Consider the following 27,821-nt stretch of genomic DNA (forward strand, 5'->3'; position numbering starts at 1 on the left):
GGTAAGGGGCTTCTGCTCTTTACTGGGATACTGTTAGTGTTTGAAAGAAAGGAAATTTTGCAGTATGAGATGGCATTGATAAAACATGAGTACATTATGCTAAATGAAATAACTAAGTCCCTGAAAGTCAGAAACATACTGCGTGATTCCACTTTTATGAGGTATTTTAAATAGTCAAACACATAGAATCAAACAGTCGAATGTTGTTTGCCAGAGATGGGGGATGGGAAAATGGGGACTCACTATCAATGGTCACAAAGTTAGACCAGATGAAAAGCTCTAAATGGGGGGGCTGGAGCGATAGTACAGCGGGTAGGGCGTTTGCCTTGCACGCGGTCGTCCCGGGTTCGATTCCCAGCATCACATATGGTCCCCTGAGCACCCTCAGGAGTGACTCCTGAATGCATGAGCCAGGAGTAACCCCTTTGCATAGCCAGGTGTGACCCAAAAAGCAAAAAAATTAATAAAAGCTCTAAAGATTTTCTCTTATAACATTGTCCCTATAAATATATTCCAAGGGTGCATAAAATCACAGTAGAAATGACATCTGCAGCTGTATGTTCATTGAGCACTGTTCACAATAGCCAGAATCTGGAAACAACCCAAGTGCCCAAGAACAGAAGACAGATTAAAGAAACTTTGGTACATCTACACAATGGTATTCTATTGAAACATGAAGTCATGAAATTTGCTTATAAGTGGATGGTCATGGAGAGTATCATGCTAAGTGAAATTAGAAAGAGAGGGACAAACATAGAAGGACTGCACTCATTTTTGGAATCACTTGTCACTTGTCATCCCGTTGATCTTCGATTTGCTCGAGCAGGCTCCAGTAACATCTCCATTTATCTCTGTTGTGTGCTAGTGTAGCCCAATGGTATCTGCTTGCTCCAGGAACACGAAGAGTCTCAAACCATTCATTCAGGGTTTTGACAAAGAAGTCTGATCATCTTGTAGGTGGGCGGCCACGCGGTCTTTTGACGTCCAATGGAATCCAATCAGTAACAACTCTAGTCTAGTGGTCGTCTCTAAATAGCATTACATGTCTGATCCATCTGATTTTCGATGCAAATGAGACAGCGTCCCTGATTCTTGATCATTGATGGAGGTCAGAACTCCAGATTCCTTCTCTCACTTGAATGAAATGTGGTATTTCAAGCATAGCACTTTCGATTCCTCTTTGGGATACCTGAATAGCGTTCTCATCCTATTTGCGTAGGGCCCAGGTCTCTGAGATGTATGTTAGTACAGGATGAACGGTGGAGTCAAAAACATGTGCCTGGAGCCGGAGGTTCTTCGTCCTCTTAACCACTTCTTCAACGCTCTTGTAGGCTTTCCATGTTGCCCTCTTCCTCCTGCGCAGTTCTGGTGCCAAGTCGTATCAGAGTTCTCTACCCAGGTACACATAGCTGCTGCATTCAGAGATATTTGTTCCGTTGAGAGCAAATGGAACATCAGGGACTAGTTCATTTTTCATGAACATTGTCTTGGTGAGATTCAGCTGCAGTCCGACCTTTCCACACTCATGGTCGAAATCAGCCAGCATTTGTGCAGCTTGGCTGACATTTGGTGTTATTAGAACGATGTCATCAGCGAAGCGGAGGTGGTGTAATTGCCAACCGTCTATCTTCACTCCCATTCCTTCCCATTCCAATCATCTCATGATGTTCTCAAGAGTGGCACTGAAGAGTTTCGGTGAAATGGTATCACCCTGCTGAACCTCTTTATGTGGTTGATTACTTCCTTGTAGAATGGTGAGATCCTGGTGGTGAATCCATAATACAGCTTGTGGAGGATCCTGATGTACTGAGTTTGGGTGCCCTCTTTGGCTAGGGCTTCGTGACCATTTCAGTTTCAACAGAATCAAAGGCCTTCTTTAAATCAATGAATGTTAGACAGAGCAGCATCTTAAACTCTTGCAAAACTTCAATGAGCTTGGTCACCGTGTGGATATGGTCGATTGTGCTGAATCCTTTTCGGAACCTGGCTTGTTCACATGGTTGTTCTTCATCTAGTGTTCTGCCTATTCTATTCAGGATGACTGGAGAGAACAACTTGTGGATGACGAACAACAGACAGATTGGGTGTTAGTTGCAATGTCGTGGATGTCTTCCGTCTTATACAACAGAACAGTCCTGCTGGTTTTCCATTGGGACGAAACCTTGCATTCTTGCATTCAGACAGGTAGCATGTGAAGAGCCGAGCCAGTGTATTGACGAGTACTGGTGGCATATTCTTCAGGTGTTTGGGTCTGAAGTTGTCTGGACCGGGTGCTGTATGTGTCTTTACCGATAAAATGGCATGTCATATTTCAGAACGGAGAACATTGGGAACAGCATATCCATCCTGCGGAATTTGGTATGTAGGCAAGTGGACGTGGCTATCGAGGAGATTCGAGTCAAAGTTATGAAAAGTCCTCTCTATTGCCATTCTGGAAGATGTGATAGATCATCAGGACGTTGGAGGGGGCAGTCATCTTGGTCTTGTAGTTGGTGAAGGACAGGCGAGCATTGCGAATATTTTTCCCGGCTTCTGCCACACTGGCCAACACCGTTGCTCTTCTCTCTTTGAGGTCTTCCTTTATCACTTCTATGCACAGCTTTGCGAGCTTGGACGTTACCTTGTGAGCCTGAGGCTCATGGCAAACCAAGTTGGCGAATGATCTTAAGAGTTTCTGAAGACAGGCGTCTGTTTGTGGCTTTCCCGCTCTCTGCATTCCTAGTGCAGTCATGGAGGTCCTTAACCTGTCAATCGTATTCTTCATCAATGTTGTCAACGATGGTATCTTCCCACATTGCCACAATAGTGCCAAAGAGCTCCCAGTTGCCAGTTGGTGGTCATTCTGGGAGTTCTCGTCTTAAATGTAAACTTTGCAGTCCTTTCTCCCTGCTCTGTGAAGTAGAATTTTGCATGAAGGAGATGGTGGTCCATTCCCATTTGGAATTTTGGGACAACAGCGACATTGGTTAGGCAAAACTGTCGAGTGAATATGATATGGTCAGTTTTATTGTGGAACTTTCCACCAGGAGACTACCATGTCCAACGTTTAGATTTGGACTTCTGGAACTGTGAGTTATCATGGGTGGTCTTGGTTGACATGATGAACTCAGACAGTCTCTCACCCTGTTCCTTCCATTCTAGGCCATGGGTCCCAATGTGAAGTTCTTCATTCCCCAGAACTCCATTTGTGGAATATAAAATAATATGGGACTGACACCCAAGAGACAAGGGCCAAGAATATTTCTCCATAGTTGGAATCCTGCCTCATGAGCTGGGGGAGAAGGCAGCTGGATAGGGGAAGGAGTGACTAAATCAATGATGGTTGGAGGGATCGTTAGAGATGGGAGATATGTGCTGAAAGTAGATAAATGATCAAACATGATAGCTTCTCAGTATCTATATTGCAAACCATAATGCCCAAAATTAGAAAGAGAGTATGGGGGAAATTGTCTGCCATAGAGGCAGGGGGAGGGTTGGGACTGGGGAGAGGAAATACTGCAGACATTGATTAGAGGAAAATGCAGTGGTGGAGGGATAGGTGTTGGATCAGTGTATGACTAAAACTCAAACATAAAAGCTTTGTAACTGTAGCTCACGGTGATAAAAAAAAATGCAACATTGTCCCGATATTTACAATAATATATTGGTAACTTAAAATTTTGAGAGAGTAAACCTTTGATTGTGTTCTTTGAGGGGAAGTTGGGAGGTGGGCCACATCCTTCAGTGCTATTCCTGGCTCTGTGCTCAGAAGGGACCATTGGGGTGCTTAGAATCAAACTGGGACTGGCTACAGGCAAGTGCCTAAACTCCTGTACTATTCTGCAGCTCTGTTTTGTGTTCTCATGGGAATAAAATATGATGTAAAATCTGACAATGAGCATGAAAAAGTAAACTGTCTATCATTCTCAGTCATTAATATTTATAGAGAGCAAGCTAAGGTAAAAAGTTAGTAGAATTCAGCAGCACATTAATTTAGTCATGAGGGATACATTGAAGTAATCATAGAGTGATGAGATAGTGATAGAAAGTCAATTCACTAATTTACTTTATTTATTTGTTTATTTATTTATTTTGCTTTTGTGGTCACACTGAGCACTGTCCACACTCTTAAGTTCTCTTTCTGAGAGGGCATTGACTCTAAGGAAAAAGTATTAGAGTTATTCAGGTAATTTTGAGTAATGAAGCAGTTTACTTTTTCATGCTAATTTTTTGCGTTTTGGGTCACACCCAGCAATGCTCAGGGGTTACTCCTGGTTCTGCACTCAGGAATTACTCCTGGCGGTGGTTGGGGGACCATATGGAATGCTGGGCATTGACCTCGGGTCGGCCGAATGCAAGGCAAACAAACACCCTACCCGCTGTGCTATCTCTCCAGTCCCTCATTTTCTATTTAAAGACAGGTAAGACATAATTATTACCATAATGATATCCAAGTACAAAATGAAATCTAATGCAATTTTAGATTCCAGAGTTGAAAAATTACTTATCTAAATGAGAATAGGCATTTTATTATATTGCATTAAATGGTTTTAATTTTCTTATTTACACTGATTAAAATCACATAGCAATCACAAATTGGCTTTTGTTGATTTATTTTCTGATCATTTTATTTGTCATTTCTTTAAGTTTTGTTGGAGCAAGCAATATGAAGTAAATTTGTTATGTGCCTAAGAGGACTAGCTGGGGTTGGTATGGAAACAGGGGACATTGGTGAGGAGAATATCACACTGGTGGTGTTGCAACACAAATGCCTAAAACATCTGTAATAACTTTGTAAATCACAGTGTTTAAAGCAATTTTAAAAATAGGTATCCAGGTAGGAAGTTAGATGGTGTTTGATGGAAATCTAAGTGTGGCGGCAAAGATGCAGAATTGGTTAAGTTTAATCCTGTTTTCCCTCAAGTACCTCCCATCCCACACCACCTTAGGAAAGCATTTGGGGAGCTAATCAGCCTACCCTACCCCTCTGAACTGGAACCACACTGCCTGACTTCAAATCCCATCACTACTGTTCTCAAGCATACACTGAACAAGCTAGGAAATGCTCTATGACTTCATCTCATCACCTGTGAAATGGGGTTACCTATAGTCTCTGTAACTAAGCTATTGTGAGACTTAACCAAACACCTAAAGAACAACAGCTGGAAAATAATAAGGATTTTGTGAATAGCTAGTGTTATTTCCAAATATTCCCATCACACACACACACACACACTCACGCACGCACACTCTCTCTCACACACACCCCTTCTTTAGCCTTTGTCATAGCTGATCTCTTACAAGTTCTTCTTTTGGTGATTGAGACTCACTTGGGATAATCTCCCTTTGGACTAAACTCAAAATCAAACTTAATCACATCTGCAAAATTTCATCTTTGCCTAAAATGCAGTGTTTCTCAACCATTTTTCTGACTTTGGGTGGCCCCCTTCCAACCTTGTTTCCTTCCTGTAGAGTCTTGTGACCTGGCTCTTCATGTACATGATTTTCATTTGTGGGCCACCTTAGAATGCCTTGGGGTTCTACTGGGTACCATATGACCCCCAGTTGATAAAGGCAGATAGTCTAACCTTACCTAATCATTGGATTGAGAACCTATCAGAACAGAGAGCTACACATGGGCCAGGGGAGAAGATTATATATGGGAGATGTTATATATGGTGAGTTGAAATGTTGGAAACAACCTAAGAAAGAATTCAGCTAACTCCAGAAATGGCTTGATTTGTTGTCCACCGTAAATCATAAAGACCACAACGGCAGGGGCCATGTCTGTTTTATGGAATGAAGGAAGGAGAAAATAAATCACAGAGGTACAAAGGAAAAATGGTGGATTCCTGTTGGGGTCTCAGCAGCCAGCCTGAGATCCTGGCCAAATGCCCTGCCCCGAGAAACAGGAGCAGGCTCTGTTCACAGGGGCCCAGGGCTCTGTGCCAGCACTCCATCCAGAAAGGCACTCTGGTTGAGGAGATAATGAGATGAGGGACCTGACAGTCATCACTTGCCTGAGCTAACACACCCGGCCTTGAGAGCGGGGGGGGGGGGGATATAAATCATTAGCTAACATCTGTAATGAGCTCAACGAGGTGATAACCAGGTGTGCACGATATGCATGTAGGCTGCCTTGAAGTTCATGTATAAATATCCTGTGTGAGAGCTAATAAAATGAGAGCTGCTTGACCTCCAGCTTTCCCCCCTCTGTGTGGTTCTTTCTCGGTGGTGGTGGGGAGCGCAGAGGGGCTGGGGACAGGCTTCTCCCCTTCCCACTCCCTCTCCTCTAGGGAGTAAGTCCGGTGGCTTGGGGGATCATACTCCAGTTTGCCGGGTTCAACTGGCTCTGACAGATTCCTGTGTTTTTGATTCAGTAAAAGCCTTAACTATGTTAGGGAAGCTTAGATAGCCTGAAAACCTCATGAAAGCCTAGAACTCAGGAGAGCAGTATGACCGAACCCCTTTTCGGTGCATACCAAATTACCAGAGACAATGGGGGAAGCTTTCTGGGGCCTTTGCTGGCCTGAGAAGTTCCCAAACCACAAAGACCCCACACACCCAGCTAACTCCCTGCCAGCACCCACAACCTAACACCTGGCACTACTAACAACACAAGGCCACCATCTGATCTCAACTGTTTATGAAGAGATCAAGGGCATCCTGGGTGACAGAGGAGGGGGAGAACTGGCATCTAAGGCCAAGCCCAAACACTTCAGAGAATAAATTCAATATCGCACCTCAAACATTCTCATCCTTGAGCGCTTGGTGTGTCTCAACTTTTGCATTTGCTAAATGGTCGTAGCTATATCTGGACCATCGTGCTGCTCCATTCCTCTCCCTGTCTCATAGAAATCCCCCGTTTATAGTGCAGAGTTCACTGGATGGAACGTATAGAGCTCAGTTATACAACCATCACCACTAATTCTACATTTTCATCACCCCAGAGGAAATGCCACCCCTCTCACAGTCACCCCCATCCTCTACCCCTCCCCTTTCAGTTTTGACCTAGTTAGTAACCCCGCCCGTAAGGTCTCCCAATCTTGTGCCTCATCACTGGGTTTTAGAGCCATAAGGCCAAGGTTTCAGCCTGGCAAAAAATTATGGTAATGCCTAGGAGATAATTTAAAGGGCTGGAATACATGTTTTGTTTGAGGGACCCTCAGATTCTATCTGTGTCATTACCCGGTCCTAGGAGCACCACTGTGTGTGGCCCCTACACCAAGAAAAGAGAAAAAGGTTGTGATAGGGACCAGGAAGACAGCTCAACTAGTAAGAACACATGCCTGCATATGTGATGTCCTAAGTTTGATCCCTGGCATGGGCATGCACTAGAGGTATATTCCAGGTGGTGACCCCCAGCACCACCTGGTAACCCTTAATTTTTAGGGTTGCACTGAATTTACTGAGTTTCAGAGTATTTGCATTCAATTTGCAAGGTAAAATCCTATTGTTTTGAAAAATTCTTGTTCAAGTTATATCCCTAGCAGAATGGCATAGGAATATTTTGGGCAGTCAAGATTCTACATTTTTTCTTCTCTCTCTCTCTGTGTCTCTGTCTCTCTTAATTGAATCACTGTGAGAGACACAGTTGCAAGATTATTCATGACCAGATTCCAGTCATAGAGTGTTCTAATACCCATCCCTTCACCAGTGTATATTTCCCACCACAAATGTCCCCTCCCACCATCATCCCCACCTGTCACCCATCCCCACCCCAGAGGCAGACACCTTTCTTCTCTCTCTTTCTCTCTCTTTTCTTCTGGGTATTATGGTTTGCAAAATAGGTACCGAGAAGATATCGTGTATATTCCTTTCAGGTAGCCCCTATTGGGGTGAGATGGGTCACCCCTTTAGGTGCTCAAGCTTACTCCTGGTTTTTTACTCAAGAACCACTCCTGAATGCCCTGCTGCAGAGGCAGGATGGGGTGGGCGGGGTTGGGATGGGGGTGGTGGGAGGGATACTGGGATCATTGGTGGAGGAGATTGGGCACTGGTGGAGGGATGTAAACTAAATACAAACATGAAAGTTCATAAGTTTGTAACTGTACCCCACGGTGATTCACCAATAAAATTTTTTAAAAAAAGAACCACTCCTGGCAGTGCTCAGGAAACCACATGAGGTGCTGGAGATCAAACAGGGTCAGCAATGTACAAGGCAAATGCTTTAACCCCCTCTACCACCTATCCTCTACCCATCCCCGCCTTTTTAAACGATGTGGTATTTGTACACACTAAAGATAACATAAAATTTTGCATTTTGCTACAACATGAATGGAACTAGGAGGCATCACATTAAGCTAAGTAAGTCAGAAGGAGAAAGACAAATGACAGATGATGATCTTACTCAGAGGTAGCATATAACAAAACAAAACGGGGATGTCCAGTGAAAACAAACCCTATGATACTGAGGTCAGAACGGAAGTTACCAAGAGATGGGGGAGTGATGATGGGGGTCCTATAAACAGTGTGGGAGAGTTACTGGTGCTATTGGTCGTGGGCATGGTTTGATATGATGCATTTAAACATGAACACTCCTGCAAATTATTGCTACCTCAATAAAGATACAATAGGTAACAAAACTTTAAAATGAAAAACTAAAAACCCCAAATGAATTTTTTCCAATTAGCCAGGGATTTCTTTAAAATTGTTCTTAAACCCATTTTCTCATTTTCTCATTTTCACAGTGAGATCTCCATTTTTGAATGCCTCACCCGCCAATGCCTGAGGGAGCTCTGGTTTTCTGATGAGAAGAGTGATAAGTGCTCATTGTGGGAAACTTTAAAATGCAGAAAAATATAAAGAAGGAAACAAAAAGCACCCACAACCCAAAGATAACCACTGATAACATGTTGGAGTATTTCCTTCAAGACTCACCGGCCTGCATACGCTCTCTCCATGAAGAAATAAATACACGTACTTTTAGACATCATGGGACTGGTTCATACTGAGTCTCTAACTTTACACCGCTTTTCCCCTGATCTCTCTGTGGGGGTGAGCATTTTTCCACTAAATTGTTTCCAAAGGTGTCCCTATTTAGGAACCTCTTCTATAAACAAAAGCATTAATGTTAGCTCTGGTTCTCTGAGTCCTATCAACGACCAAAACCACCCAAACCAAATTAACAAAGCACTGTTCTGTCACACTGTTGTCCCGTTGTTCATGGATTTGCTCGAGCGGGCACCAGTAACATCTCCATTGTGAGACTTGTTACTGTTTTTGGCATATCGAATACTCCACAGGTAGCTTGCCAGGCTCTGCCATGCGGGCGAGATACTCTCGGTAGCTTGCCGGGCTCTCTGAGAGGGGCGGAGGAATCAAACCCGGGTTGGCCGCATGCAAGGCAAACGCTCTACCCGTTGTGCTATCGCTCCAGTCTTTATCAAAGGTCTTGGGACCAGGGCAGGGTGAATCACAAAGAGGCTTCTGCTGCCCTCAGAGTTCTCCTCCACTTAGGCAGTGCCAGACATTGGCACATTGTTGGCCTTCCACTCTTTGACTCCGTCCCCACAACCTCTTGGTATTCACCTCCTATGCTACCCCCTTCTGAACTCCCCCTTTTCAATCAACAATTGCTGAGGCCTGAGACAGCAGGTAAAAAACTTGCCTCGCACGTGGCCAACCCAGTTCCATGTTGAGTACCACATAGGATCCCTTGAGTGCTGCCAGCAGTGATTCCTGAGCACAGAGCCAGGGCTCAGCCCTGAGCACCGCAGAGTGTGGTACAAAAAACAAACAAACATTGCTGACTTGATGATAAAGGTATTGTGAATTAATGTAGTAAGCAGCCCCTGCTCCCAACCCCAATACCTTAGTGAACACGTGACTTACTTTGTTTATTTGATAATCTATGGGGTCTAGGGAAAACTCTCTAAATGGAAAGTATTGTAATGGAAGGGTTGTTTCTGATTGTCTCTTATCCCTGCCTGAGACTCATCTCTCTGAAAGTGCATAGCCAGCCTCACGTAAATGTCTGCTCCTAAGGCCCTTGACCAGTTGAAGAGGAGCAAATGGGAATGAGGCTGTTGTTAGGAAATGACTCAGTTTCTCCAGCCTAGTCAGTGAGAGGCAAGAGCCCAGCTAAGCCCATCTCCTAAGTTTGATTTGTGACCAGCGAAAGTGGTGCTAAAGCGATAGATAGTACAGCACAGCTGACCTGGGTTCCATCCCTCGAACGCCTGCCAGGAGTGATCCCTAAGTGCAGGGCCAGAGTAAGCCCTGAGCCCTGTCAAGTGTGAGCCCAAACTAAAAAGAAAAACAGAGACCAATAAAGGTTTAGAAACTTTTGCAACCGCTCATTTGGATTTGTTGATTTGCTTAAGCATTTAACAATGCATTGTGAGTCTCTTTCCGATGCATCTACCCTCTTTAATCTAGTGGATGCCAGGAAGAAAGCACAATCTTTTTTTTTTTTGCTTTTTTTTGGGTCACACCTAGCGATGCTCAGGGGTTACTCCTGGCTCATGCACTCAGGAATTACCCCTGGCGGTGCTTGGGGGACCATATGGGATGCCGGGGATCGAACCCGGGTCGGCCGCATGCAAGGCAAACACCCTACCCGCTGTGCTATCGCTCCGGCCCAAGAAAGCACAATCTTAAGAGAAGGAAACCTTCCTCATTTGCCACCTCTCCTAGGCAGCCCGATTAGAGTGAAGGATTGCTCGCTCGATTGAGCTTCTCAGTTACTGGAAGATGGGGTAAACTGCGGGGTGAGGGCTTGGGGGAGGGGCGGGTGGATCAACTCATGCCTTCATCCTGGGAACTTACTTTTATGATCATTGAGCAGATTTTCCTGCTTAAATAAAATTCTCAAGAAGTATAAATTTAATAGCATTACCAAAAGAAAAGAAAAGAAGAGTCATCATAAATCTACCTTTCTATCATGTTGCCATCATGTGTGTTGTCATAGTCCCTTCTAGTCATATAAAGTTTTTCATGGTTGTACTTATAGAACCTACATGGCATTTGTCTCCTATTCTTTCAGTTCCTGTTATTTTCAGGTTTTTTGAAGAATAATGGATAAAACAGAGCTGAAATAATCCAAATATCTTTCGTGATGACTTGATTTATATGCGCACACACACACACATATATATATTATATACACATTATGAAAAGGTTCTCCCCAACCTATTGGTGTCTCAGGCCATCAGTTAACTCCATAATTCACTACTTTATCTGTCTCCTCACTTATTGATCTTTACTTAGACTTTTTTGGCACATGGTAAATTGCATTTTATTTTTTATTGATTGAGAGTCTGTGATTTATAATAGTTCTAATGTACATAATCTGGTTTCATGCACATAATTACAATGCCACAGCCATCACCAGTGTACCTAGCTCCCTGTCCCAAAGAACCCAGAAAGAATCGAGTGTCCCCACTTCGTTTCAACTTCCCCTTCTCCACCAACTCAACTGTGTGTATCAATTTTCCTGTTGTGTTGACTTTGGCCCTTTGCTGCTATCTTGCTGTGTATCTTTATTCACTTAGACTTTTCAAAAAACAGTTTTTCTATGTTGGGACCAGGGAACAGTTTAGTGCCTAAAAGTACCCACCTTCAAAACTAGAAACCATTGGGGGCTGGAGCAATATCACAACGGGTAGAACCTTTGCCTTGCATGCAGCCGACCCAAGTTCAATTCCCAGCATCCCGTATGGTCCCCTATGCATCGCCAGGTGTGACCCAAAAAGCAAAAAAACCAAACACCAAAAAACTTTAAACCATGAATTTGATTCCCAATGCCATTTATATGCACACAGCTCCACATATTGAATACTGTGACTAGGATCACATGTGTGAGCAGTGCAGTGACCATTACAAGCAGAATGCACAAGAGCACCCAGATCAATGAGTGCAAACTGCGCCGAGCATGTGTGCAAGCAGAACTGAAGGGCAAATCTCTTGCAAGCACTACAGCCGAGTATAACAGCATGTCAGCAAGTTGGTTGATTCACAGTAAGTACCACAACCAAGGGTGCTTGAGCTCCATCATCACGTCTACAAGCAATAAAGGAAAGGGGAACAGAAAAAATGTTCTGTTACGCCACATTTTTTATCTTGGGCTTTTGTTGGATTATTTTGGGTTTGGGCTACACCCAGCTGTGCTCAGGGGTTACCCCTAGTTCTGCACTCAGGAATCACTCTTGGCGGGCTCGGAGGACCATATAGGGACACTGGAGATTGAGCCTGGGTCAGCTACATGCAAGGCAAGCATCCTACCCACTGTACTATCTCTCCAGCCTACATTAAAAAGCACTTTGGATATGTTTTATTATTCTATAAAATCAAGGAGATATAAAATATTTAAGAATAGGATTAATGATTTCACAAATACTAGCATATTTCATTGACAACAGTCAAGTTTTCTAAGTAGCACACATGTATTTAAGTAATATTTTTCCTTTCTTATGGAATGGCCATGAGATAAACAGTTATAGATTTGTTCATGATTGGGCTTTAGTCATACAATGTTCCAACACCCATCTATACATTTTCCTCTTGAGTAATCTTTAAATAAATCTCTCAATTAAAAAAAAGTAAAGGCAATAGTCACAGACTTTACTTAATTTGCTCCACATTTTAATATGTTACACAATAAAATATTTTTAGCAACAGCTCATCACTGTGAGGTTCTAGCTTTTCTTCTACTATTGTCAATAGATATAATAAAGCATGACTGCTCCCTGGAAGAGCCTGAATTATTTCTAGTGGTGATAGTCATTTCCTTGAAGATCCCCAAGTTAGAGCCCCAAAGCATGAACAACAACAGTCTCAGGACTGTTGAAACAAGTGCCTCTCAATGAGCAATGGAATATCTCAGGGTAAAACTGGGTGAGTCACCTTTAGTGGCCCAAGTCTACCACCTTTAAACTCATTCTTTCTCAGATCCTGTAGAATCTACTAGCAAGAAGGTGTTTCAGGAGCCTTGATGTGGGGCTAGTATGTGTGAAGGGCTCTCCCACACTCCTTCAATAGGGTGGGTTGCTTTGTTGGAAAGCTTTCCTGATTGGTATACCCCCATCCCTGGGATAATCACATGAGAAGATTTTAGCATCTTGCCAGCACCGAGTTAAATCCTAAGGTGAGAAACCAAATAAGTGGCTCTGCTGACGAAAGGGTTAGGCAGATGCTCTTGAAGGCTACTTACATTTGGTCACATTGCTAAAACACTCCAGGCCTAAGTTTGATTTGTGACAAGTAAAAGTGGTGCTGAAACGATAGTACAGCACAGTCAACCTGGGTTCGAACCCTGGTACCTTATATGGTCCCCTGAGTCCCTTCAGAAGTGATCCCCAAATGCAATGTTGAAGTAAGCCCTGAACAATCAAGAATGGCCCAAAAACAAAAGGAAAACTAGAAACCAATAAAGGTTTAGAAACTTTTGCAGTTGCTAATTTGGGCTTGTTGCTTGCATAAGCATTAACAATACAAACTATTTGCATTGTGAGTCTCCTTCCTGAGGAGTTGCTCCAGTGTTCTAGCAAGCAAAAAGAGCCATATAAATGGTTTTAGTTCTTCTGCCCTTTAAGTAGGAACCCACTCCTTTAGCCAACAACCAGCTTTACTAAAGGAGCTGGGGAGATAGCACAGAGGTTATGGTGCATGTCTTGCATCCCACCAAACTCATTTTGAATTTTCAGCACCACAGATGGTGCCCTGAGCCCCACCAAGAGTCTTCCTTGAGGACAGAGCCAGGAACAGCACTTGAGTACCACTGGATGTGGTGCCCAAATCCTCCCAAAATAAATAAAAGGAAAAGGACTTTTCCACACTTACCAAGTTGGCTCTACTATGTGATTTTATACAGAAACCAAGATGATGACTGTTTGTGAACTTTTTTTATTGCCTTTGAGCAATACTGTCCTGATTGATTTTAAATAAGCCTCTTTCAAGGGCTGGAGAGATAGCATAGGAGACTAGGATTTTGCCTTACATGTGCTGACATGGGTTCTATGCCCAGCACCCCATATGGTTCCAGGAGTAATTCTTGAGTGCCGAGCTAGAAATTACCCCTGAGCACCTCTGGATGTGCCTTCCCCCCAAGAAAGGAAGGAAGGAAAGAAAGAAAATCATTAGAAAACAGAAGAGTCAACTTTGATTATGGAAAGAGTGAAAAACAGATGCTACTGAAGGTTCTAGCAAAATCCTCCTTCTCTGGGCCACACTGGTGGTGTTCAGAGGTTATTCCTGGCTCTGTGTTCATGGGTGAACCCTGGCCATGCTTGAGGAACAATATGCGGTATGGGGAATTTGAATTCAGGTTGGTCACATGCAAGAGAAGCACGTTAATCCCTGTATTGCTTCTCCTGCCCAATACAGAATCTTCAAGACTCATTCATGTTTCCTCTTCTTCTTTAGGAGGAAACTCCACACATTTTCCTGCTGAAAAGTGATAGGTTATAGCTCACCAACACAAAACAGATGTTTCCCCCCTTTAAAACAACCAATTTGGCTTCCTCAATGAAATAGTTCAGTAGTTTTGTCCACAGCCATTAGTCTTCCTCTAATTACTCTGACTCAAATGGTGATTGACTTTGTGGTTGGAAATTTTGTGACATTACTCAGAAAGTGCAGTCAGTACTAGGACTCTTCTCAAACTCCTGTTTGCAAACCTAAGGAAAGACCTTTATCAGGAAAGGCCAGAAGACTGATATGCAAAACAATTAGGCGATGTTTGGTAGGACTCAAATGATTAGTGAACCTACCTTTCTCTCTGTTGTTTTTTTCTTTTTCTTTTCTTTTCTTTCAGTCAAAGGAACCAGGTCAAGGAAATTTTTAGTTAGGCTACCTGTAATTATTTGTGTTCATGAGGGATAAACAATGTCTGGAAAATTAAAAGCCAAGCAATATCAGAAGTTTAAATTATTTGTGTAGTTTCAAAATTATTCGCCCCCGCACATTTATTTTTGCTTCTCTCCTGCTATAGGGCATCCTTTGTTGAAAACTGAAATGGGCTTTTTTTGGCCACACCTGACGATGCTCAAGGTTTACTCCCGGCTCTGTGCTCAGAGATTATTCTTGGCAGGTCATCTACATGCAAGGCAAGCATCCAACCTTCTGTACTATTTATGTTTTTCTGGGCCCAGAAATAGGACTTTTATAGTTAGAAAGCATGGAAGGACATTATTAGTTGCACTACTGTTAAACCCACGATCTAAGAGTAGCAAGGGGCATAGTGAAGCAAGTGATCCTATTTCTAAACAGATGGTGGGAATAGGATAGCATGGAAAACAGTTCGAAGCTTGTGAGCTGTGATATGCACCATTTAACTGACAGAGAACTTGAAGCAATAGTGCATATCAAATGCATAGTCTAAGTCCCCAATAAAGGAGACACTGGCTCAGCGAGTCTGGGATAGAGCCCAGCATTCTTTTGGTAACAAGAATCCCAGGTGATTATTCTGCAGGTGGTCCAACCTGACTCCTCCTGGAGAAACCCTGCAGGAAGAGGAAAGGGGTTCAGGTCCCAGAAAAATAAAGAGAACCCCTGAGAGGTTAGGTAATTTGCTCTTCGTTCTTGAGAAACAGAGTAGAAATCCACAGTCTCTCCCTCTTGGCTATGGTCCTAGAGCAATCTCACTGTTTCTTCTTCTGGGCGCTCCAGCTATGTCTGTGCCAATTTTCAAGGGAATCAGATCTGTTGTTTGTTTGATATGCATTGTTATCCCTTTCCTTCATGTTTCAGAATGGGGAGGCTATGTTGTAGAGGAGGGGCACCCACAAATGGACAACCTACTGAACTTCATGGTTCTCTGTAAATTGAGTGAACTGCAATGCAGAATTTCTTGCGGCCAGAGCAGCAGGCTATAAGGATAAGGACAGAGATGGGTGTACACACCATTGGTAAAGGTGGTGAACTATTTCATATTTGGTACCCACAGCCTGGAATATCTCAGTCTTGTGAAAGTTATGCCTAGGATACCTGACCCCTTGTCATACAAAGGTTACTAAAAACTTGGATAATTGATTACCTTACTTACTCCAAAAGAAGAAGGCTGGAGCACATCAGGTGGGACACTTGCCTTACATGCAGCTGACCTGGGACTGATCCCCGGTACTCCATATGGTCCCCAAGCAACACCAGGAGTGACTCCTGAGCACAGGTCCAGGAGTAAGCCATGAACACCACCAGGTGTGGCCCCAGATGAAAAAAAGAATACTATCAATTGACCTTAGATTTAGTTTAACTATTTACTGAGCTCTCTATAACTAAATACCACAAACTGGGTGGCTTAAAAAACTGAGATGCATCGTCTAACAGTTCTGGAGGCTAGAAGTACAAAATCAAGGTGACTGCGAGGTTGTTTCTTTGGAGGCTTCTCTTCTTGGCTTGTAGATGATCAGCTTCTCTCTAGATCTCACACAGTCTTCCTTCTGTGTACATCTGTGTCCTTATCTCTTCTTTTTTTCGTTACACCTGGTGATGTTCAGAAACTATTTTTGGCTCTGTGCTCATAGGACCATGCGTGGTGCTGGGAATCGAATCAGAGATGCCTGCATGCAAGGCAAGCACCTTAACCCTTGTACTAACTCTTTGGTCAAAACTTTACTACATCTTTAGAGTTATTGTCTCCAAATCCAAATGAGGTACTGAGTGTTAGGCCTCTTAACATAAATTTTGAGGAATATAATTCAATTCATAGCATGTTCTGTCCACTTATTTCTACAATAAATAGGGATGAGCAATAATGATAACAATGAATGATGAAGGAAGAGCAAGGGGAGGAATAGAGAGGAGTAGAAGAGTGGAAGCAAACCTAAGCCAAGGACTACTCAGTGATGTGTGGAAGTGCTTGTTAAGTAAGAAAACTCATACAGCCAGGAGAAAACTCCATTCAACTTAATACTAAAAATCATACACTAGATATACTTATTTGCATAAAAACCAATACCTCATAAAGATAAATGAATGTTTCCTTAAAAACTCTCCATGTGCATTAATATTTTGCCAATTAAATATGCTTTTCTGAATTAAAAAGGCAGTCATGCATTAAAAAAATTTTTGGAGTTTTCAAATATAAAGTTGCCAAATTGCTTAGCTTTAAGGGAGATATAGTAACAGATCTTGTCAGAAATACTTAAAAAGATAGAAAGTCATTTGACATTTTTATCAGCAGGCATATAGAGGTATTAGAGACCTCCCATTCAGATGCTCCTAAGATGTGGTTTGCTATGACTGACTTGAGAAACTAGAAAGCAGAGCTATCAAGGGTGGCCTGTCAAGAGGAGGAAGAGCATTATGGTGTGGAGTAGGGCCTTTAAAAGTCAGCCTGGCTATAAAGACACTATCTTGGACGTGTCCTTTCAGATCACTAGCAAAAGATTAGTATGCTCCTTGGGACTAAGTGCTTTTATTTTGCGAATGACAAACTAGTCTGTTTGACTCCACCTCTCTAGTTGAGTCTGTAGGTTTTGTTGGGTCAGAACTCCACCTGGGGCTAAAGAGATAGCACAAAGTTTAAGGTACTTGTCTAGCAAACAGCTGTGTCAGTGACCCCCGTTCAAATCCCAGAACAGCATTTGGTCCCCCAGAACCTCTAGAGCATTGCGGGGTGAAGGGTAAGTAGGAGGAATGAAATAGAAGGCGTGGGTTGGAGTAGGAAAAGGAAAAGGAGGAGGTAAAGAAGGAGAGAAGAACACCACTTGCGGAAGGTCCAGAGTCTTTGACCAGTAACCTGAGGAACCCAGTTCAATTCAGATCATTAGAAGGGCACTGATTCATTGTCACTGTCACTGTCGTCCCGTTGTTCATCAATTTGCTCTAGTGAGCACCAGTAACATCTCCAGTGTGAGACTTGTTGTTACTGTTTTTAGCATATCGAATACGCCACGGGTAGCTTGCCGGGCTCTGCCGTGCGGGCGAGAAACTCTCCGTAGCTTGCCAGGCTCTCTGAGAGGGGCAGAGGAATCGAACCTTGGTCGGCTGAGTGCAAGGTGAACGCCCTACCTGCTGCACTATCACTATCACTCCAGCCCAGAAGGGCACTGTTTACCTACAAGAAATGGAGGAGGAGGAAGAGGCTGAAAGAAAGGGTGAGAGAAGCCACTCAATACATACTACCCTTGTGACCCAATGTTGTGGTTCAGGTTGGCCTCGAGTGTAGAAGACCATGGGAGAATTAGAAAGTACATTCTGAGTCAGCTCTGCAAAGATATTAGAATACAGAGGTGGGCAATTCTGTGTTTTGGTGGTCACAGAATGTGGCTTTGGGTGGGCCACAATCTAGCTACAGTGGGAAGAGTAAAGAGAAACAGTACTCAGAAGTTTTATCTGGCAGATTTAACTTCCACTTTCTTCTTCTCTGACTGCAGTGGACTATCTATGGACCCATTTTTCATTAAAAGATCAGTACTGGATGAGAAAATGTATTGTAGTAAAAGGGAGATGCTTACATCACCCTTCACCCCAGTATTTAGAGAGGAGACAGACAGAGAAGGAAAGAAATCAAGGGAGGGAGGAATAAAAGAATGAGAAGTAATGGGTTAACAGGCATCAGTGCTTCAGTTATACCAGTGAAGAGTATAGACATGTATCCAAAACACAGATTCAACATAATTGAAAACATTAGATCTAAGTGGTAACCACTGGAACTTTGTGATTTGCTGGTCAAATTGACAAGCAGATGTGGTGTGGGGTTGGGGTGGGGAGAGAATCTGGGAACACTGGTGGAGGGAAGTTGACACATGGAGAGAGTATGCCTAAAACTCAACTATCAGTAAATTTTTAATCATGTCTCTTTAAATAAACAAATAAATAAATATCAAACAATGGGGGAAATTATTTTTTTCTTTATTTATTTTAAATTAGTGAATCACCGTGAGGGTGCAGTTATAGATTTACTCATCTTTGTGCTCTTGTTTCCCTCATACAAAGTTCGAGAACCCATTCCTTCACCAGTGCCCATTCTCCACCACCAGTAAACCCAGCATCTCTCCTACCCTCCCCAATCCCATCTCCCCCCACCCCACCCCGCCACTGTGGCAGGGCATTCCCTTCTGTTCTCTCTCTCTAATTAGGTGTTGTGGTTTGCAATAAAGGTGTTGAATGGCCACTGTGTTCAGTCTCTAGTCTACATTCAGCCCGCATCACCCTTCCCCCGCATGGCCTCCGACCGCATTATACTTGGTGATCCCTTCTCTGAGTTGCCCTCTCAATGAGGGAAAATAATTTTGGGTGCTGGAGCTATAGTGCATTGGGTAGGGCACTTACCTTGCACATGGCAGACCCAGGTTTGATCCCCAGCATCCCATATGGTCCCTCAAGCACTTTCAGGAGTAATTGCTGAGTGTAGAGCCAGGAGTAACCCCTGAGCATCGCTGGATATGACCAAAAACAACAAAAAGATCATTTCTTACTTGAAGGAATACCTTAATATGCATAGTATTTACTACACATCAGCTTCTGTTTTAAATACTTGACACATATTATTCAAATCCAGAAGATGGTTGAGGAAATGGAGGTAATTTGCCTCTGTAGAGGTAATGAGTGGCAGAGCCAGCACAAGAACCCTGGCAATTGGACTTCAGAGGATCTGTTCATCATCAGTGAGCTTACTGATGCTTCATCACTGCACCTGTGGGAAGACTATAGAAGACAAGCAAACCTGGTTATTGAGAACTAACAAGGGAAAACTCCTCTGAAGAAGTTCTATCAGGCTGAAGGCTAGCTCTTGATGAGTGGGAACTTACAAATTATATTGTCCAATTGCAATCATTTTACAGTGTCACTTCTCAAAAGAGGACTTTTAAAAATTGTAGGCACCATGATTTATAGCACAATAGTAAAGTTTCACACATGAAATATTTCAGCATCACACCCTACACCAGAGTATCTGCCTCCCTCCATCATTGTCCCAATGTCTCCCATTCCTATTGCCTCCCCTTTTCCCTATCATAAAAAGTTTCCTACTGAAAGGCAATTCTTAATTTTTTAAGTATATGTATTCTCATTTTCTGGAAGATGATTGTTTCATTACCAACTATTATACAGGCACACACTCCATAGTTACTAAGTGCTTGTGTGGTAATATGTGGTGCTGATGGTGACAGTGTAAAGCTTTCCACAAGGAGCTGTTTGGTGTGTATGGAGGACAGATGACCAGAGCACTGACTGAATGCAGAACAGGCTGGTTGGCATGTCTTCCACTGGAATCACAGGTCTAAACAAAACCAACCTCTGGCTGGAGGTTGGCTTGAAAAGCAGATAGAGCTATATGATAGATGTCCATACCACCCTCTGGCTGGAGGTTGGCTTGAAAAGCAGCTAGAGTTATATGATGGATTTCCAAGTGGCTCTGCCTCTTACCTGAACAACTCAGTGAGTTTTAGATTCCTCATGAGTAAAATGGGGGATACATGTGCACACCATTATTCATTGTAGCACTTAGTACAATAGCAAATATATGGAGTCAAGCTGGGTGTCAAAGGACAGATGAGCGGTTTATGAATATGCTTTACATATATATATATTCCAATGGGATTTGAACATCTTCATATTCCAGTGGAATACTATTCAGCTGCAAGTAATGATGAGATCATGCAGTTCACTACAACTTGGATGAAACTGGAAGATAACATGTTAAGTCATGTATGCCAGAAGAACAAAGACAATCAGGATGATTTCACTTATCTGCAGTAGAATAACTCGGTGAGGCAATGCAATGCAGTAAAGGGGGAATTCCTTGATCACTCTTGACCTCAGAATTTAGTGACAAGGACAGAGAAGGAAAGAAATCGAGGATGGAAGGAAGGAGAGGAAGATAGGAAGTAACAGGTGACAGGGGTAAAGGGCCTAAGGTACATTGGTTGTGAAGAAGAGTGGTATAGATAAATATCCAAACCACAGAGTCAACAACACTGAAAATATGTAATCCGACTACAAACCAAACTTAAAAATTTGACTGTTAAAGCAGCAGGTTTGGGGGTAGGGAGGGAATCTGGGGACAATGGTGGAGGGAAATTGACATTGGTGATGGAATTGGTGCTGGAACATTGTATGTCCAAAGATCAACTATCAATAACTTAGAAAATCACCGTGCTTTAACAAAAATATTAATAGGAGATATAGATGCTCTTACCACAAAGACTATGAGAACATAAGGATTTTGCAGGGGAAGCACAGTGTCCGGCCCCAAAAGAACCTTGTTATGAACCAATGGGAAGTTTCCTTTTGTTCCACTACACAGAAAACCCATCACTCTCCAGCCCCTGGTATTATCTCATGGGGGTTGCACTTCCCAGCTCTGTCCAGGTGTGGATGTGTGCTCATGTCACTTCTAGGCTTTCAGAAAAGCCTCTCCCATATGCAGTCCAAGAAAGTGCAGACTTCTTTGAACTGGAGAAAGAACCTAGAGAATGAATTGAGATGGCTCAAGAGTTTGCCCTATACAAAGTAGGTACTCGATGAATGGAGGCAATCTGACTGGCATTAATTGATTCCCCTCACCCCACCTTTGCTGTGCTTCATTTTCTCCACCTGCACATGGACCTAATAATACTTGCCACCTACACATCTCCTGCTGTTTTGAGTGATAGTGTAGGCAGAGGCCAGAGATCATTAGAAGATGTACATCTAACAAAATGGAAACCTTTGAACTTTCAGAGCAGTGGGCTTGTCATGTGGAGACCTGTTATCTTCATCTTTTAAACTCCTCTTCAGCATTTCAATGACATTACAAGTGAAGTGTTCCCTTCCGGCCCCAACCTGGTACATTGTATATGTAGGGGGAGGTTCTCACCTCCTGATAAAAGGATGGCGGTCCTTATCACTGACACAATCCCGCACCAGAAGGACAAAGAATAGGTTTATACACCACAGCATAAATGTATAGAGATGTGTCTTTGTCCTTGGGAGGTAAGAAAAGGCTTAGAAAAAAATAATTTTAGCTCATTTTCCTTTAAGTCCCTTTACAAATACTTATGAAACACCCATTTGTTATGCCCCAGACACCGTCTGGGCCTAACGGATAAGGAATTAATAAGGCATACCAAGTTCCCTGACCACATTCTGGAGAGGGTAGGTGGATACCAATCACTTAAATAGATTATATTAACCAGGAAATTTCAGAGAGTAAAAGGGATAATAAAGAAAATGAAATGGGTGATTGATTATAGAAAGATCTGAATGAGGGGATATGGTGTAGTTGGGTTGATCAAAAAGAGCTTCTTATCTCATTCTGGAGATCACACAGGCTTGCATGGCCAGTGCTAGCATTTTTTGCCCTAGGTGGTATTCATTTCAAATGGATAACATAACCTAAAACGATCATAGCCATGCCTACTGATATCTTAATGTGAATTTGGTGTCCAACCCTTTTCTTTCCATCCAGAGGGAGTAAGCAAGGTAAGGTCCTAGGGACTGCATGTGGCATGAGATGAGGTAGAGTAGAGAGGGAGCCTTTGGCAGTGTCTGTGTCACTATTTCCACCTTCACATCAAGGTGCTTTGCCTCTTGGGAACACTCTTTAAATGATGAGTGACTAGAAATTGGTTTGAGAGGTTTCCAAAGCCATAGATTCTGTGATCATTGTTGCCATGCCTGCATTGTTCCCTTCCTATCAACAAACACTGGAAAGGCTCTGATTCAAGGTGATGGGCTTGCCATGTGGGTTTCTTGTTCTGAGTCAGAGTGGAAGAGCTCAGGGGCCTTCGGTTGGTAGGGCTTAGTAACGAGGAAGGAAACGGTTACAAGGAAATGAAGAGCTGCACTCATCAAAGTAATCAGTAACCAAAGAATGGTGACTTGGTTCTTTGTTACATGGTGGAATAGTGAAGAGTGGGTGTGGGACAGAACCAGACCCAGCTGACCCCGCACTGCTCGAAGGACCAATAGCAAGTTCCTTTGAAGCTACCTAGGAAGTAGGCGGGGACAGCCCCTATTGTACCTCCATAATGTTTATTTTTGCTTTTCCCAAAATAAGCAATTTCAATCTTTATTTTCAATGTGGAAATACTCCCCACTCTCTATCCTTCCCCCAGATGTGTGTATGTGGGGGAACATAAAAGAACAGAACTGTGGGTGCTAGCCAGTGATCTGAATCTGTATTACTCAAAGCAGGTCTCCTGCCAGCCATCATTGAATTGCTCTGTTCTGATTGGCTGCTTAGTAAACTGGCACAGCTGCCATCAGTTGAACATTTTAGAAATATTTCAAACTCAGCAACAAAAATATACAGCAAGTAACATGTAAAATTAGCATTTAATCTTCCAGTAATCCAAAAGGCACCTATCTTGTTATTATCCCCATTTTGCATATTAGGAAACTGAGGCTTATGGAGGTGAACAAACTTCTATGGAAGAGCATGGCAGGTTTTAAATTGAGGCAGCCTGCTTCCCCTGCTTGTTTTGAAGCCACTATGCTATTCTTGTTTCTCCACTTTGCAATATTCCTTTACACAATTCTCATTGTTTTTAGCTGCTCTTGTGTGTCTGCTTAAAGTCAGCCTCTGTTGCTGATTTCATGTATTATTTATCTCCTCCTCATCTACTTCCAGAAAAGAGTTGAGGTGGTGACTTAGCTCAAATGATTGAACCGACCTAGAGGAAGAGTACACCAAATGTCTACCAGGTGGTTATAATTATTTGTTACTCACCCACACATTTCCCCCAAGTGTCTTTAATACTCAGAGAATCAGGGCTGAAAACTTCCGTAGCCCAAATGAGCACCATAGTATTATCTGGAAACAATTAGTTGAGTGGGCCCCATGCCCAGAGATGGTCCTGGCAGACATTTTACTTTTCAGAGATGACTGATCTCGTTTTCAGAAACTCTGAGCCAGAGCAAATTTTTCTAATACCAGAATGAGTGCCCAGATTTGGGTTATGATATACGGTAAGAAATCCTGTATGAGATTCTTAGAGGGAACAGCTTTGTTGACTGCTTAGTTCCATCCAATTGATTTGTTTACTTGTGTCTCGGTAGCTGGTTTTAAGCATTGTGATTCTAGAGTCATTAGTTTGCTACTAGGAAAAGTTGGGAGTGACTATGTCTTGTCCCTATGGCCACAGGCTGAGAGAGAATCTGAGAGCTTTAAACCAATAATGTATGCACATTTCCAAAGAGATAGGTCAGAGTCAAAAAAGGAACTAGGGAGGCATATCTTAACTGGCTTCAGGAGCAAAATAGGATGGAGTAATCTTAAGAAGCTAGGTACCAAACTTGTACCAATCTAGCTTATTTCACAAGTTAATTTCAAGATGTCTCTTAGAAAAGAAAATGCAATAACAGGGAAACCTTTAGTTCTATCCACATAGCCCCTTCCTCAGAGAGATCTCCTAGTACTTAGATGATTTGGTACAGTTTTTGCTCTCCTCTGGTCCCTATTTGACTTCATTAACACTTCTTGAAATTCACTTATTCCACGATAGTAACCTACAAAAAGAGTTTTTACCAAGGTGAAGATTAAAAATATTTTTAAAAAGGCTTTACCCCCACACACAAAGAAGAGGGGAAAAATAAGCTCTCATTTAGGAAAAGGGGGATTTGTATAACTACCACAAAATCAGTACCAATATCCCCTCTGCTCCTTAATTTGGTGTCACTTAAGGACTTGAATCACTACTTTCCAGTTTATTAGTTGGCACATGGCCAACCATAGTTTTAAGATGGCAACATTTGATTTTTTAATTTATTTTATTGAATCACCATGTGGAAAGTCACAAAGCTTTCAGGCTTATGTCTCAGTTATACAATGATTGAACACCCGTCTCTTCACCAGTGCACATATTCCACCACCAAAAACCCCAGTATACCTTCCACCCCTCCGACATGCCCACCCCCACCTGCATAGCTGATAAATTTCACTTCACTTTCTCTTTACCTTGATTACATTCCATATTTCAATACAAAACTCGCTATTGTTGTTGGACTTTCCCCCCCCAAAAAAAACAACCTTACTGAAAAGGAAGCATTTGACAATTAGCCCTTCATTGCTGAGAATGGAGAGATACGAAGTTTGGGATTTCTGTATTTTAGTAACTAAGTCCAGGCAGATTTATGTCAGAAATTGCATCATTTCCCTTCCTGGGGCAGCATGGGGCTATGGCTTAGTTCACAGTCTAGAGACATTTCTGCATGGAGCTGCTGGTACCAAAAGTAGTCTAGCTGGCCTCCGGATCGTGGTTGATCAGGAGCAGAGCGGCTGCACACACGTGCAACCACCCAGGTTGCATCTCGGCGGAGAGCACCAAACATTTGATTTTTATTTGCTGGAGACTTCTCACAAACCTAAGACAATGAATACAAAATTTTATTCAAACAATCAGGAAGTTGATCTGTAGTAGCTGCAGTTCTCCATTTAAATGGCGGCCATTTTTGCAAGTCCTTTGCCCTACTTCAAACTGGGAGTCATTGAGTTTGAACTTCTGTGTCACCTGGAGGCTGGTCCTAAGAGTTTTAGTCTCAATAAAGAAACTGTGATACATCTACACAATGGAATACTATACAGCTGTTAGAAAAATGAAGTCATGAAATCCGCTTATAAATGGATGGACATGGAGAGTATCAGGCTGAATGAAATGAGTCAGGAGGAGGGGGACTTTCATAGAATGATTACACTCATTTGTGGGATATAAAAGAAACATAGTATGAGACTAATATCCAAGGAAAGTAGAAACAAAGGCCAGGAAGTCTGGTCCATGGTTCTAAGCTCGTCTCAAGTGGTGGGGGTAGAAGGCAGTTGGGATAGAGAAGGGACCACTCTGACAATAATAATTGGAAATGATCACCCTGGATAAGACTGCATGCTGAAAGTAGGTAAAAGAACAAACATTATAACTTCTCAGCACCTATACAACGAACCATAATGCCCCAAGGGAGAGAGACAGAGAGAGAGATAGAGAGAAGAAAAGTGTCTTCCATAAAGGCAGGCTGGGGGTGGGGGTGACAGGAGGGAAACTGGGAACATTATTGGTGGGAAATGTGCATTGTTGGAGGAATGGGTGTTGGGACATTGTATGACCAAAACTCAATCATGAACAGCTTTGTAACTGTGTGTCTAATGGCGATTCAATTTAAAAAAAAAAAGAGTGTTAGTCTCTGGTGTCTGAGAACTGTCCCCTTCACCAAACACTGGGGGATGGCCACTTATCTGACCATATGGTAAGCTAAATGAAAATGGCCTCCATTTATTTACTACTTGTTGTATTCGGGAAATTTGCATGAATCATTTTTATCATCACAGAATCTCTGTAATACAGACATTTGCAGGAAACTGAGGATCAAAAGGATTTAAAAACTTTCCATAGTTCAACTCTATTTGAAAGTGGCACAGATGGGACTCAAATGTAGTGGGAGGATGTGTTCACTGTCCCTTGGAGGCCCCCTTTCCATGAAAGTGGGTTGGAATTGTACTGTATCATTTAATCATTGTTCGGATCTCTTAGATTTAAAAAAAAATCTATTGGGGGCCGGAGCAATAGCACAGCAGGTAGGGCATTTGCTTTGCATGTGGCCAACCTGGGTTCAATCCCCGGAATCCCATATGGTCCCCCAAGCACCGCCAGGAGTAATTGCTGAACACAGAGCCAGAAGTAACCCCTGAGCATCGCTGGGTGTGACCCAAAAATAAAAAAAAAGAAAAGAATAAAAACTATTGGTTAGCTTGAGAGGCAACTTTGATTTAGAAATAGATTTGGGGCGGGGATGTAATTCAGTGATAAAGTGCCCGGATGAGTCCCTTTATCATCAAATTGGATCCCTTTATAATCAAATGCTACCTCCATCACTACGGGGTACAATCCTCAGCACCACAACAAGTGAAAGTCCTAACCCCATCACCAGTGACAAAAGGATTTATAACCCCCACTTTGCTAGCATATGGTCATGAGTTCAAATCCTTGGTGACCCATATGTGCCAACAATCCCAACATTGAAAGAAATTTCCATCCACTCCGCAGCCAGGTTTGTGTATGCCCCATAAAGATATGACTCCTAGCGGCTTGAGCAATAGCACAGCGAGTAGGGTGTTTGCCTTGCACTCGGCTGACCCAGGTTGGATTCCTAGCATCCCATATGGTCCCCTGAGCACCGCCAGGAGTAATTCCTGAGGGCATGAGTCAGGAGTAACCCCTGTGCATCGCCGGGTGTAAACCAAAAAATAAAAAAAATGATATGATACATAGCCAGCACCACAACTAAAAAGATGTACAAGCACTATGGTCAAGTATTGTACCCCTAGCACCACAACAACTAGTGATGAGCAGCTCCACAAGCATAACTTGTGCATCTCAACTAAGAGTGAAGCTCCAAATGAGCATGTGTGCAAGTAGTACAGTTAAAGAACTACAAACCTCAGTAAGCCCCAGACCAAGTGTGCAAGTACTTGACGTGCGACACTTAGAGAGCACCATAGCTAAAAATGTGCCAGAAACACAGCCAGGTAGGTGTGACAACCTTTGGCCAATGTAACTTCTGCAACACGAATGTAGGAAATAGGGTGGGAGAGTGATAATATTTTAAATTTTTTGAAAGTTTTTTCTTATTTTGGCACTGTGATTTACAATTGTCTTCATATTCAATTTTCAGGAATACAATGTTCCAATGCGAGTCTCACCACCAGTGTCAACTTGCTTCCACCAATATTCCCAGGTTCTCTCCATCCATCCCCCAGCCTGCCTCCTTAACAAGCATGTTTTTTTTAAATTTTTTATTAGTGAATCTCCCATCCAAGTACTAAGTAGGCCCGACCCTGCTTAGCTTCTGAGATCAGATGAGATCGGGCACATTCAAGGTGGTATGGCACAGGTGGTATGGCATTCGGCTTTCACGTGGCCGACCCATGTTTGATTCCTCCACCCCTCTCGGAGAGCCCGGCAAGCTACCGAGAGTATCGCGCCTGC

The sequence above is a fragment of the Sorex araneus genome, chromosome X (genome assembly GCF_027595985.1).
Source record: "Sorex araneus isolate mSorAra2 chromosome X, mSorAra2.pri, whole genome shotgun sequence".
Taxonomy (NCBI): domain Eukaryota; kingdom Metazoa; phylum Chordata; class Mammalia; order Eulipotyphla; family Soricidae; genus Sorex; species Sorex araneus.